This window comes from Chlorocebus sabaeus, chromosome 11 (assembly GCF_047675955.1).
Source record: "Chlorocebus sabaeus isolate Y175 chromosome 11, mChlSab1.0.hap1, whole genome shotgun sequence".
NCBI lineage: Eukaryota > Metazoa > Chordata > Mammalia > Primates > Cercopithecidae > Chlorocebus > Chlorocebus sabaeus.
This window is the reverse complement of record NC_132914.1, coordinates 109837753-109853420: the sequence shown is the minus strand read 5'-3', so window position 1 is coordinate 109853420 and position 15668 is coordinate 109837753.

The window sequence follows — 15668 nt, the reverse complement described above, 5'->3', positions numbered from 1 at the left end:
CACTCGGTGTCCCTCTGGAGGAGCAAATGGACCCACAACCCCACTGCTTTGCTCCCCACCACCTCCTCCCACATGCTGGTCCTAACACTGTGCTGAGCACATGGTGGACTCTCCACAAACACTTGCTGCTTGATCCCTTGTACTCCCCCATTTTGGCATCTCATTAATGACCAGCCACTGCCTCTGAAGCCAATGCCAGGGCTGGCCCCATCTCTCTTCCCAGCAGGCTTGGAGATGCAGCCGTCTACCTGGACAGCCCAGAGAGGTTATGTGCCCCATTTCCCTTCCTGGTCCTGGAAGACTGCACTGTTAACACCATCTCCACAGGGTTAATGAGAATTACATGCCAGACTTAAGACAAAGTCTAAAGTCTATTGTTCCTATAGATGTTAGGAGCCCAAGACTTTCTGTTTGAGATGTTTTCAGAACAGTTGAAGCCAACTAGTCTGAAGACCCCACCAAGGAACCAAGTCACCATGAGAATGCGGTTTCTTCAGCTTCCCGTCCCATGACTTCAGCCTGTACTCGTTGACCAATCAACATCTTGACCCGCTACCCATCCAAACTCCTTAAAATTCTAGACCCAAATTCTTCATGGAGTTGGTTTGGAGCTTTCCTCCTATCTCCTCATTTGGTAGCCTTACAACTAAGACTTTCCCTGCTGCAACCCAGCATCTTGGCATATTGCCTTGCTGCACATCAGGCAATGGGCCTGGCACAATTACACCTTGACTGTCCCTAAAGAGAAAAGTAAATGAAGTTAGGATTAGCTATACTTCTTGAGAAATATCAAATATCTCCCTGCTCTGCAAATGTCCCCAAAGGCCTAGTCACATTCTGGGATGGCAAATACCCAATGATGTAAACAAAGCGAATATCACAATTGCTACAATTTATTAAATGCCATTTACATGGCAGGCACAGAGATAGGCAATATACTTGTATCTACATATTCTCATTTATCCTGACAATCCCTCTATCTGTGGTTAAGACCATAGGTTTTGAAGTCAGACAGATCTGGGTTTAAATCCCAACCCTGCAGCTTATTGGGTGATCTTGGAGAAGTGAGGCAATCTTCCTAGGCCCCAGTTTCCTCACCTGTAAAGTGAGGGTAAAACTACCTAACTAAAGGGGTTGGTGTGAGAAGTCAATGGCAGAATGTATCTAAACCAATTATCATAGTCGATGTTTAGGTAATGATGTTGGTAGTGATGGTCGAGGAGGAGAAGCGACAAAGCAGTTTGGAGAGGCTAATTAACTTACCTAGGGCCACACAGCTAATGAATGACAAATATGGGATTCAAGCCAGGTAAGCTCATTTTCAAAATATATTTTTTAGCATCAAAAGACTCTCTTCAATCATCTCACAACTCTGAGCATTTGCATCTTACCTCCTATAAGGCCCCATTCTAAGAAAGCTCAAAGAAACCCTCCGTGTGGCAAGAAGCACTGTGTAAAAACCCCTGCCCTCTCCACCGCCCCTTGGGTACAAAGCCCTTGCAGAGTATAAGTGATGTAGGTCATGGCTTGTTGGGATCCTCTGGCTTCCCTGGAGAAGCCAGCTGTTGCAGCTTCCCCAAATCAAGGGACTTGTCGACTACATGCTTGTCCTCCATAAATTGTGTGCTCGCTAGAAGGTCTCTACATCTGTGCAGGAGTAAGCTTAAGTCTGTTTCTGCTCAAATGTCAGTATGAGAGGACATCTTCTAGACTCCAAACCCTATCTCTCTATATAAAATTGAGCATTTCAAAGTTATTATTTGGGGTCATTCAGCTCTCCCATCCCTGGCTTAAGGAAAAAAAAAACAGATTTCTTTTCTGTTACTTGCAAACAAGAATCTTGAGTGAGACACTCTGTCAGGACCACTCATCCACCATCTTCACCTAGCTAAACCTCTATGCGTTATTCAAAGCTCTGTGTAAAAACCACTTCCTAAAGCCATTCTCATTTGTTGAAGTACCTGACTTTGGACAGGGTTTCTCCAGAAGCAGAGCAGGAGAATGAAATGTAAGTTCAAGCAGTTTGTTTGGAAAGTGATCCCAGTAAGCATCAGTAGGGGAGAGAGAAAAGGAGAAGGGAAGAGAAGGAAGACATCGAAGAGTGCATCCCTGAACCCATCCTTTGTGGGCAACTGGGACTTCGTTGCACTGAGGAGTTCTGGTACATGGTAAAAACATGTCTCAGAGCTATCCCACCTGAAGGGTGGGGAAGCTGGGGTATTTACACTCCTCTCATCTGTCATTGGTTGAGGGCCCTTCTGGGGACATTGACTCCATAGAAATTTTGCCTGAATCAAATGTGACAATCAAGATAAAGTTCTTTACAGTTAGTTGCATGCCGTCAGCACATGATAAAATGGTTACTGCCAAGGGGATATGGGAGAGGCACCAAAAGTGTCTGCTCTAGTCTCCATGGTATCTTTTGTCATTTTATCCTATACTTTTCTTTCATAGCACTATGCAACTGTCAAGAAATTCATAAATTTATTTGTTTGGGTCTGTTTCTCCCAACAAACTAGAAGCTCCATGAAATCAGGAACCACATCCATCATATTCCCAGCACCTAATAGAGTCTCAAGTCATAGTCATTGAATAATTGAACAAGAGAACAGATGGGTGGATGAATGGAGGGGTGGATGGATGGATGCACACAGTCACCTCTTTAAATTCTAACATGCTGTTGATAAACTTAGATTTTAAAACAGCAGTTAAGGAAGAAATATTACCTCTCAAAATATAAGCCTGAGATGTAAGACCCAATCTGAATTTCAATTTTAAAAAATGTGAAAAGAAAGTGCATCTTCAAATCAAGTTGTCTAAGCCTCTTCTTTATCCATGAGCACATAATTTTTTAAAGGATCTTAATTTCCTCGTGCATGAAATTGTATTCTACTTTTTTCCATACAATTTTCCATGGGTCTAAATCACCTTCATAATTATCACTGCAGTGGACACAAACAAAACTTTATTAAATTAAGAATAGTGTTTATTGTACCTTTGAACTATAAACATCATTGCACAAATTATTTTTTCTTCTTTTGAATTTCTTTAGAATACCTTTTAAGGAGTAGAGTTACTCTCTCTGAGTAGGTGGCAGGAATTTCTAGTTGTCTGTTTCCCAATATGTTCTCCTCTTTGTTCCATAAAAATGAATTTATAGCTGGACACAGGGCAGTCTATGATAAAGACTACATTTCCCAGACTCCCTTGCAGCTAAGTATGACCTGGTGACTGATTCCAGCCAATGGTATGCTAGCACAAGGGACACGTGCAACCTCTAAGTCATGCCCTTAAAGAGAAGGAGCAGATCCCTACATTTTCCTTTTTCTCCCTTTTAACTGGCTGGCATATGGACATGGTGGTGAGCCACATTGGACCCTGAGATCAAGAAGAACTCCCATGGTAAGATAACAGAAATGAAAAGACAGTTTCACCAAATAGAGCCTCCATACCAGATTGAACTTTTATTTGAGACAGAAACAAACTACCTAATTTAAAGTGCTGTTATTTTGGGTCTCTATTGCATTCAATTCTACCAGTCTCATTTTTATGGTTCTTAATCTCCAGATTCTTAGCATGATCCATTTAAAAGATATAATTATTGCAAAATTTGTGCAACTATCTATTGAATATAATGAGTAGGTTATTCAATCTCCACTATGCCCAAGCTCCCCAGGAATCCATTAGTAGTATACTCTCCCAGAGTCAGAATATTAAAGAGTTTCATAGCCAAATAAATTTTTGAAATGTTGGTCAAAACAAAGCATAATAACAGGATGTGTACCGGGTCTCTTCCTGCTGGTCCAGGATCGCAGGAGGTGAGCATCCCACACCAGCAAGACTGGAAGGCACCTTGGGGTAGGATCTCTGGGAAAAAAGGGATGATGGTAGCCCTATTGCTTTTCCAGTTTCTTAGATATATGGGTCCAGGGAGAAGTGGAACCCCACCCTCAAGGAAGCCACTCACACCACCTACTTAGAGACCACACTATCAGCTGTGGTCATCAGCACACAACTGAACCTTTGAGCAAAGGAACACCTTCCCTCTGTCTCTCCATCACCCAACACCATAGAGCTGGGCCTTGAAAAGTTGGGAGTGCCGAGCGTGGTGGCTCATGCCTGTAATCCCAGCATTTTGGGAGGCTGAGGTAGGTGGATCACCTGAAGTCAGGAGTTCAAGATCAGCTTGCCCAACATGGTGAAACCCCATCTCTACTAAAAATACAAAAATTAGCCAGGTGTGGTGGTTCATGCCTGTAGTCCTAGCTACTTGGGGGGTTGAGGCACGAGAATTGCTTGAACCCGGGAGGTGGAGGTTGCAGTGAGCTGAGATCATGCCACTGCACTCCAGCCTGGGCAACAGAGTGAAACCTAGTCTCAAAAAAAAAAAAAAAAAAAAAAAAAAAAGAAGAAGAAGAAGAGAAAAGATGGGAGGAAGCAAACACATTCAAACTAGCAGAAAGCAAGAAATAACTAAGATCAGAGCAGAACTGAAGGAGATAGAGACACAAAAAACCCTCGAAAAAATCAATGAATCCAGGAGTTGGTTTTTTGAAAAGATCAACAAAATTGATAGACCACTAGCAAGACTAATAAAGAAGAAAAGAGAGAAGAATCAAATTGACACAATAAAAAATGATAAAGGGGATATCACCACCGACCCCACAGAAATACAAACTACCATCAGAGAATACTATAAACACCTCTGTGCAAATAAACTAGAAAATCTAGAAGAAATGGATAATTTCCTGGACACTTACACTCTTCCAAGACTAAACCAGGAAGAAGTTGAATCCCTGAATAGACCAATAGCAGGCTCTGAAATTGAGGCAATAATTCATAGCCTACCAACCAAAAAAAGTCCAGGACCAGATGGATTCACAGCTGAATTCTACCACAGGTACAAGGAGGAGCTGGTACCATTCCTTCTGAAACTACTCCAATCAATAGAAAAAGAGGGAATCCTCCCTAACTCATTTTATGAGGCCAATATCATCCTGATACCAAAGCCTGGCAGAGACACAACAAAAAAAGAGAATTTTAGACCAATATCCCTGATGAACATCGATGCAAAAATCCTCAATAAAATACTGGCAAACTGAATCCAGCAGCACATCAAAAAGCTTATCCACCGTGACCAAGTGGGCTTCATCCCTGGGATGCAAGTCTGGTTCAACATATGCAAATCAATAAACGTAATCCAGCATATAAACACAACCAAAGACAAAAACCACATGATTATCTCAATAGATGCAGAAAAGACCTTTGACAAAATTCAACAGCCCTCATGCTAAAAACTCTCAATAAATTCAGTATTGGTGGAACATATCTCAAAATAATAAGAGCTATTTATGACAAACCCACAGCCAATATCATACTGAATGGGCAAAAACTGGAAGCATTCCCTTTGAAAACTGGCACAAGACAGGGATGCCCTCTCTCACCACTCCTATTCAACATAGTGTTGGAAGTTCTGGCTAGGGCAATCAGCCAAGAGAAAGAAAGAAAGGGTATTCAGTTAGGAAAAGAAGAAGTCAAATTGTCCCTGTTTGCAGATGACATGATTGTATATTGAGAAAACCCCATCACCTCAGCCCAAAATCTCCTTAAGCTGATAAGCAACTTCAGCAGAGTCTCAGGATATAAAATCAATGTGCAAAAATCACAAGCATTCTTATACACCAGTAACAGACAAACAGAGAGCCAAATCATGAAGGAACTTCCATTCACAATTGTTTCAAAGAGAATAAAATACCTAGGAATCCAACTTACAAGTGATGTAAAGGACCTCTTCAAGGAGAACTACAAACCACTGCTCAGTGAAATAAGAGGACACAAACAAATGGAAGAACATACCATGCTCATGGATAAGAAGAACCAATATCGTGAAAATGGCCATAATGCCCAAGGTAATTTATAGATTTAATGCCATCCCTATCAAGCTACCAATGAGTTTCTTCACAGAATTGGAAAAAACTGCTTTAAAGTTCATATGGAACCAAAAAAGAGCCCGCATTGCCAAGACAATCCTAAGTCAAAAGAACAAAGCTGGAGGCATCACACTACCTGACTTCAAACTACACTACAAGGCTACAGTAACCAAAACAGCATGGTACTGGTACCAAAACAGAGTTATAGACCAATGGAACAGAACAGAGTCCTCAGAAATAATACCACACATCTACAGCCATCTGATCTTTGACAAACCTGACAAAAACAAGAAATAGGGAAAGGATTCCCTATTTAATAAATGGTGCTGGGAGAATTGGCTAGCCATAAGTAGAAAGCTGAAACTGGATCCTTTCCTTACTCCTTATATGAAAATTAATTCAAGATGGATTAGAGACTTAAATGTTAGACCTAATACCATAAAAACCCTAGAAGAAAACCTAGGTAATACCATTCAGGACATAGGCATGGGCAAGGACTTCATGTCTAAAACACCAAAAGCAACGGCAACAAAAGCCAAAATTGACAAATGGGATCTAATTAAACTAAAGAGCTTCTGCATGGCAAAAGAAACTACCATCAGAGTGAACAGACAATCTACAGAATGGGAGAAAATTTTTGCAATCTACTCATCTGACAAAGGGCTAATATCCAGAACCTACAAAGAACTCAAACAAATTTACAAGAAAAAAACAAACAACCCCATCAAAAAGTGGGCAAGGGATATGAACAGACAGTTCTCAAAAGAAGACATGCATACCGCCAACAGACACATGAAAAAATGCTCATCATCACTGGTCATCAGAGAAATGCAAATCAAAACCACAATGAGATACCATCTCACACCAGTTAGAATGGCAATCATTAAAAAGTCAGGAAATAACAGGTGCTGGAGAGGATGTGGAGAAATAGGAACACTTTCACACTGTTGGTGGGATTGTAAACTAGTTCAACCATTATGGAAAACAGTATGGCGATTCCTCAAGGATCTAGAACTAGAAGTACCATATGACCCAGCCATCACATTACTGGGTATATATCCAAAGGATTATAAATCATGCAGCTATAAAGACACATGCACATGTATGTTCATTGCGGCACTATTCACAATAGCAAAGACTTGGAATCAACCCAAATGTCCATCAGTGACAGACTGGATTAAGAAAATGTGGCACATATACACCATGGAATACTATGCAGCCATAAAAATGATGAGTTTGTGTCCTTTGTAGGAACATGGATGCAGCTGGAAACCATCATTCTCAGCAAACTGTCGCAAGAACAGAAAACCAAACACCGCATGTTCTCACTCATAGGTGGGAACTGAACAATGAGATCACTTGGACTCGGGAAGGGGAACATCACACACTGGGGCCTATTATGGGAGGGGGGAGGGATTGCATTGGGAGTTATACCTGATGTAAAGGACGAGTTGATGGGTGCTGACAAGTTGATGAGTGCAGCACACCAAGATGGGACAAGTATACATATGTAACAAACCTGCACATTATGCACATGTACCCTACAACTTAAAGTATAAAAATAAATAAATAAATAAATAAATAAATAAATAAATAAATAAAATTTTTTTAAAAAGGCGGAAATGGAGTGAAGAGGGGGTGTCTCACTGCAGACTGTATGCCTTAACCTTCAACTCCAAACAGTTGAAGCTGTAGCTCAAGTCTGATCTGGGAGGAGAAGAAGATGAGATTTAAATTCAATTTGAGATTGTAATCGTAATAGGTTCATTGCCCAAAGCACGTGGCAAGTCAATATGCCAAGACACCAGGTTGCAGCAGAGAAGGAGGTTTAGTAGTAGGGCAGCTGAATGAGGACACAGGAGGAAACCTCAAATCATTCACCCCAAGGAATTTGGGGCCAGGGTTTTTAAAGGTTTTGGGTTGGGCAGAGATGTGGAGATCATGGATTGGTCAAAGAATGCAGGGTGAAGTCATGGGACAGGGAGATAAAGAAACTGTATTCCCATGCTGATTCAGCTCCTGTGTGGCGGTTTCTAAGCTGATTGGTGTCAGCATTTCCACTGGAATTCAGGATCTGCTTAAGCAATTCTTAAATAAAAGCCTTATCTAGTGCTATGTTACTCTCCGTTACAAGGAAGTGAGTCAAAGTGCAGCCTGATTAATACTTAATTATGACTATATTTCTGTCCAAAATTTGTGTTAACTTCATGAGAATGGCTTCAGTACTGCAGTTTTTTTTTTGTTTGTTTTTTTTTTTTTTTTTTTTTTTTTTTGAGGCGGAGTTTCGCTCTGTCGCCCAGGCTGGAGTGCAGTGGCCGGATCTCAGCTCACTGCAAGCTCCGCCTCCCGGGTTCACGCCATTCTCCTGCCTCAGCCTCCCGAGTAGCTGGGACTACAGGCGCCCGCCACCTCGCCCGGCTGTACTGCAGTTTTATACTAGAATGGACTTTTAGTAACTTAAATTAGCCCAAAAGTTGGAGAATCTGACTAAGGATGGGAAAAACTATTTTACAATGCTCAGCTGGAAGAATGGTGGGGAATAAATAAAATCTTTTCATTATTACATCCTGTGTATCATTTATCTATAGCCACAATAATGCTGCATAACAAACCCACAAATAATAAGTTTATTTTTCACACATCTTGTTCCACTGGGAGTTGGCTGATCCAGGTCGGACTCAACTCCACCTGTCTCTCATCTTTCTTGGACCAACAACTACCCCAAGCATGTCCTCAAGGCAATGGCAAAGGTGCAAAAGAACATGTGGAAACACACAAGTCCTCTTGAAAACAGGCTCAGAACTGGCACATCCTTGCTTCCTCGTCATTCTGTTGGCTAGAGCAAGTCACGTGGCCCAGGCTAGCGTCAGAGTGGACAAGTCCTACAAAACTAGATGGGAAAGGGAATGGTACAAGGAAGAGGGTAGAATTAAGGCAGTGATTCAGTCTACCACACCGTACTAAGCCATCACTGTTGAATTAACCTAATACGAAAGTTTGACCACTTTCTTTATTATCAGTATGACATGTCAGGTCCTTCAATATGCTAAGAAGAACTCCCAATCTCCAGTGATAGCATGTGTCATGCTTGACCGGCAGAACATTTTTTGGGGGCTCCTTGCAAAGAGTTTAGCAAAGGCTTCTATGAGTGGGGCCCAGACCCTTGGTCCAGCTCTTCCCTCTTCTCTTCAGTCACTCTTCTTTACTCCTCAGTTACAGCCATTCCTTTACTCTAGTCTATGGCTGCACGGCACAGGGTAAAGAGCATGAAGGCTGGAGACCTGTTCCCTAGCACCCATGCGGGCTTGGGGAAGCTGCTTAATCTCCCTGAGCATCAATGTCTTCATCTACAAGGCAGGCCATTGTACCTGCCTCAGTTTCCCTAGTGATAATCAAACTAGACCATCCAGGCAAAAGTGCTTTGTGAATAACTCCTGAGCTCCTGGGCAGATCTCTCATCCCAGCTCCTAATACTGGACTCTGACCATAGTTAACTCAAAGAGAATTTGTTGCAAGTCTCAACATCTGGCTATTTTCTTCAGCCTTGACATAGAACCAGAAGGGGAAGTTTGGGCCAAGAAGTGGGGAGTGGGAAGAGACGATGATGTTAGTTTCCTGGAATATTCTAAAACCTAAGAGAGTCTTCGTGTAGTTTCTGTCTATAAAGTGGAAAGGGAAACAAATACAAAATAACCCTGAAACTGAGCCAACTCATCTGCATCTGATGGCAACTTTTGTCCTCCAAACTTTTCCAGGCATACAGGCAGCTTAGTTGTTATACAGGCGGTGACTGTGCTTGCTAAAACCATCTAGTACTTATCCCAAGTGGAATCCCCTAACTCCTTCTGCTTTGCTCTTAATCCCAAAAATGGAGGTGATGGGGAAGGAAAGCTTATTTCTGATTAATAGCATGCAGTACATTTTGCAGCTAATGAAGTCATAGCTCAAATTATTTGAAATCATAATTGCAGGAATGTGGGCCCTGCTGTAAGTTTCTGGTTGGACACTGTCAACATAGAAAATGTGAAGATTGGTGCCTGCATCTCGGTTTTCCTTGCTTCTGACACACCACATCTCTTCTTTGTTGTGTTTCATTACTGTGTCTTTGTCTCAAGGCCTTGAACCACAGACCAGTTAGTGCTTGGAATTGGAATAGACATTAGAACTCACAGAGCTAAACCATAACATCTTACCCTCTCTATCACTCCCCAATATAAGACTGAAATAACCCACTCTGTTTTTGGCAAACGTCATCCCACACTCTGCGGAAATACCTCCAGCCACACAGAACTCACTAAATCTCAAGGCAGTGCCTTCTGTCATAGGATAGCTTCAGACTTGACCTTAGGTGAAACCATCACTCACCTTCTCATAGCTACCTTAGCCCTGATTCTGTTCACTGAGACCCCAGAAACCTTATTCCCTGTCTCTTATGGTTGTCCTGTGGATATAAGATAATAAGCGTAACATCTTCTCTCTGAGAAATTTTAGCCATCAGGTTTGAACTTTTTCAACTTCCCACATTGTACCAGAGTCACACCCCCATCCATCATTACACCTCTTCCTTACATCTAAAGAGTACAGTGACCTGTTTTTCTGTTCAAAACTCACCTTTCTACCTATACTCTCGACTCCATCTCTTCCTGCCCTCTCTGGCTTTGATGGTTGAAATAAACTTGAGAATCAATTTTTAAAAGAGAGAAAGGAAAGTTTGTATCCAAGTGTATATAACTTGAGAGACTGAATGAATGATGAAGTCATCGACTACAATAGGGAGAAAGAAGAATAGGTCTGGGAGGAAGATCATGAGTTCAGGGTGGGGCCATGCTGAGTTTGAGGTATCTGGGGACACCCAAGTGGAGAAGTCTAGCAGGCAGATAGACTTACGATCCTGAAGTTTGGGAGAGAGGGCTGTGCTGGGGATGGAGATGAAGGGATCATCAGCCTAGAGAAGATGGTTGGAGCATGAGAATGGATAAGATTGTCTGAAGAGGTATAAAGAGTAACAACGTCAGAGAATATCTTTGGGATGTTATTTTGGAGAACCTCAATTTTTAAGAGGTAGGCGAAGGATGAGACAAAGATTTGAAACGCCAAGGAATTCAAGAGAATTTCCTGAAACAAAATCCAAAGAAGCAAGTGTAGAGAAAAGGGGTGATCAATCATGTCAAATGCAATGGTAAAGTCCAGCAAAAGGGCATGTGGAAACTGTCCAACAAACTTGGCAATTAGCAGACCAGGTGTAGACTCAGAGAATGCAATTCCCATAGAGGGTTAGGGGCAGAAACCAACAGCAGTGGATGACAGAAGGTTGAAGGGAGTGGAAGTGAAGGTTGCAAAAATAGATTTCCCCATTTTTGAGAAGCTTACATGAGAATTGGAGGAGTTTCTGACTTAGGAGCGAAGATACAGTGGGTGGCTGTATGGCTAGTAAAGATGGTCTGACAAAAACTCTCCTCTCTCACCAATCTATAATATCTTAAAAATCATTATATTAAGAATTCACTTTGGGAAGCAGAGGCGGGTGGATCACTTGAGGCCAGGAGTTCGAGAACAGCCTGACCAACATGGTGAAACCCTATCTCTCCTAAAAACACGAAATTAGCTGGGAGTGGTTGCACATGCCTGTAATCCCAGCTACTTGGAAGGCTGAGGCAGGAGAATCACTTGAACCTGAGAGGCAGAGGTTGCAGGGAGCCACTCCAGCCTAGGCAACAAGAGTGAAAGTCTGTCTCAAAAGAAAAAAAAAAGAATTCATTAAAGATTTATTCCTTTAAGTCAGTGACTTGTTCTCCTTGGAAATGTTAAAAAAAAAAAAAAAAAAAAAAAAAAAAAAAAACTCAGCAGGGCTAACAGTCATTCAACAAACATTTATTGAACTCTTCTTCTGTGCCAGGCATATTGCTAGGCATTAGCGGTCATGAAATGGATAAGATATGAAAGTAAAAATAATTGTTAAATTAATTTCTGGCATTCTTAAGAAAAAAGCCAGAAACCCCACCAGCTCCTAGAAGTGTATGTAGACTTTCTTTCATGCATGTTTGACTTTTTATTTTTTACTTTTATATCAACCTTATCGAGGTATAATTTGCATACAATAAAACGAACAGATTTTAAGTGTACAGTGTGATGAGTTTTGACAAGTGAAACCACCACCCTAATCAAGAAAGAGAACATGTTTCCATCATCCCCACAAGTTCTTTACTGTTTCTTTGTCATCAAACCCACCCCCAGGCAACCACTTGTCTGCTTTCTATCACTACAGATCAGTTTTGCTTTTTCTACAGTTTCACATAAATGGAATTGTACTCTTTTCTGTCTGGCTACTTTTGCTCAACATAATGTTTATGAGATTTGCCCATGTGGTCATGTGCATCATTGGTTTATTTCTTTTTATTACTCAGTAGCATTCCTGTGGATGAATATCTCCCAATTTATGTATCCATTCATCTGTTGACAGACATCTGTGGTTGTCTCCAGGTTTGAGGAATTATGAATAAAGCTTCTCTAGACATTTCCAAAGAGATCTGGTCATGTTTTCCTTTGTCTTAGATAAATAATTTAGTTGTGTGACTGCTGGGTCATATAGTAACTATACTTTTTACCTTTAAAGACACTATTCAGGCTGGGCGCAGTGGCTCATGCCTGTAACCCCAGCACTTTGGGAGACCAAGACAGGAGGATTGCTAGAGCCTAGGAGTTTGACATCAGCCTGGGCAACGTGGTGAAACTCCATCTCTAGAAGAAATACAAAAATTAGCCAGGTGTGGTGACACATGCCCATAGTCCCAGCTACCTGGTTGGCTGAGGTAGGAGGATCACTTGAGCCCAGGAGGTCAAGGCTGCAGTGAGCTATAATCATACCACTGCATCCTGGGCAACAGAGCAAGATGAAGACGAAGATGGAGAAGGAGGAGGAGGAGGAGGAGGAGGAGGAGGAGAGGAGGAGAGGAAGAGGAAGAGGAAGAGGAAGAGGAAGAAGAAGAAGAAGAAGAAGAAGAAGAAGAAGAAGAGGAGGAGGAGGAGGAGGAGGAGGAGGAGGAGGAGAGGAGGAGGAGAGTGAAGGGGAAGGGGAAGGAGAAGGAGGAGAAGAAGGAGAAGGAGAAGAAGATTATCCTACCATTTTCTGCAGTGGCTACACCATCCCCTACAGTAATGTATGAGAATTCCAGTGGCTTCATATCCTTACCAACATTGGATATTAATTATCTGTTTTCAAAAGCCATCCCAGTGGGAATATATGTCCCATATCAGCTATGTGTTTTACAAATATAGTCTTTCAGTCTGTGGCTTGTCATCATTTTCTTAACAGTGTCTTTCAAAGTATAGAAGTTCTACATTTTTATGAAGTCAAATTTATCATTATTTTATGGTTTATGCTTTTTTGTCTTAGCTAAGAAATCTTTGTCTAACTCAAGGTCACAAAGATTTTTCTCCTTTTTTTTATTAGTAGTTATAGAGCTTTAGATTTTACATATAGGTCTCTGATCCATTTTGAGCTAATACTTGTATATGGTGTGTATTAATACATGGGTTGAAGTTCATTTATTTCTACATGGATATCCAATTGTCCTAGCACAATTTGTTGAAAAGACTATTATTTCTTCATTGGACTGTCTTGGCACCTTTGTTAAAAATTGACCAAATGTGTGGGTCTATTTCTCAACTATCTTATTTCATTTAACTATCTTTCTCTCCTTTTGCCAATGACATTTTATATTGACTACTGTAACTCTTTAATGAGTCTTGAAATCAAGTGGTATGAATCCTCCAACATTTTTTTTTTCAAAACTATTTTGGCTAATCTGGGTCCTTCTCACTTCCATATAACTTTTAGAATTTGTTTGTTAATATCTTTAAAAAAAGAAGTCTGTTTTTGAGATGGAATTTCACTCTTGTCACCCAGGCTGGAGTGCAGGGCCATGATCTCAGTTCACTGCAACCTCTGCCTCCTGGATTCAAGCGATTCTCATGCCTCAGCCTCCCGAGTAGCCAGGATTACAGGCATATGCCACCACGCCTGGCTAATTTTTGGATTTTTAGTAGAGACAGGGTTTCACCAATATGGCCAGGCTGGTCGCCAACTACTGACCTCGAGTGATCTGCCCGCCTCAGCCTCCCAAAGTGATGGGATTCAGGCGTGAGTCATCGTGCATGCCTGGCCCTGTTTGGATTTTGAGTGAAGATTAAGCCTATAAATCAATTTGGGAAGACTTGACATCTTGATAATATTGAGTCTTCCCATCCATAATAATAAATATGGAATATCTCTGCATTTATTTAGATTTTTCTTCATTTCTCTCAGCAATGGTTTAGTTTTCAGTGTAAAGATCTTTACAGCATTTTACATGTTTCTAAGCTTTTCATGTTCTTAGTACTATCATAGATAGTGTTGTTTTAAAATTTCATTTTGCAATACTTATTCCTAGTATATAGTAGTAAAATTAAATTTTTTATATTACCATTGCATCCTGCAACCTTGCTAAATTCTCTTATGAATCCTAGTCATTTTTCTAATTGATTCCTTAGGAATTTCTACATACATGATCATGTTGCCTGAAAATACAGTTTTATTTCTTCCTTTCTGAACTGTGTGCCTTTTTCTTTGCCTTGTTGCCATGGCTAGGACCTCAAATTCTGACCAGAAGTGGCAAAGGGGAATAATCTTGCTTGCTCCCATATTAAAGGAAAAGCTTTCGGTAGTCAGTTATTAAGTATGATATTACTTATAGATTTTTCATAGGTGCCCTCATGTATGCTTTTTAAAAATCTTAAATAGTATCATTGTTACTATTAATATTATAAAGAATAAGCATGTTTACTGTAAAAAAAATAAACGAGACCAAAGGGTATGACATAAAATGCTGAAGCCTTCTGATCCAGTCCTACCAATCTCCTAGGCAAAGTATTTGGATACTGAAAGAGGTAGAGTAGGAGAGAGATACAGTGGAGAGCAAAAAGAGAACAGATTTTGTTTTGAAGGAAAAAATTGCCTCACTATTTAAAATGAAAAATAACCTGAGTTATCTAGAGCTGCACATCTTTTTGATGGGGGAATCCTCTTCTCCTAGAGTACTATCTGAGCGCTTCATTCTGAGTTGTCTCTCTTCTCTGTATTCGCATCAAAAGGAATACTGTTCTCGGAGTCAGAAGAGTTGGAATGAGAAGGCCACACAACCTAGCAATGAAGAGTCTGAGCTTCAGAGTCAGGCCCACCAGAGGTCCCATCTTCACCAAAATTCTTACTAACGTATGGCCTCCCTGAACCTCCACTTGTACATCTGTTAAAAGGAATGATAATAGTTCAGGTCTCCTGGGAAACAGTGTAGAGATTTCTTGAAGAACTAAAAGCAGATCTTGAAGAACTAACCAGCAAACTCACTACTGAGTATCTACCCAAAGGAAAAGAAGTCATTATGTGAAAAACACACATACACTCACGTTTACAGCAGCACAATTTGCAATTGGCAAAGATATGGAACCAACCTAAGTGTCCATCAACCAACAAGTGGATAAAGAAAATGTGGCCTATATACACCATGGAATATTACTTGGCCAAAAAAGGAACAAAATAATGTCTTGTGCTGCAACTTGGATGGAGCTGGAGGCCATTATTCTAAGTCAGGTAACTCAGGAATGGAAAACCAAATATAGTATGTTCTCACTTATAAGTGGGAGCTAAACTATGAGGATGCAAAGTCATAAGAATGGTATCATGAACTTTGGGGCCTCGGGGAG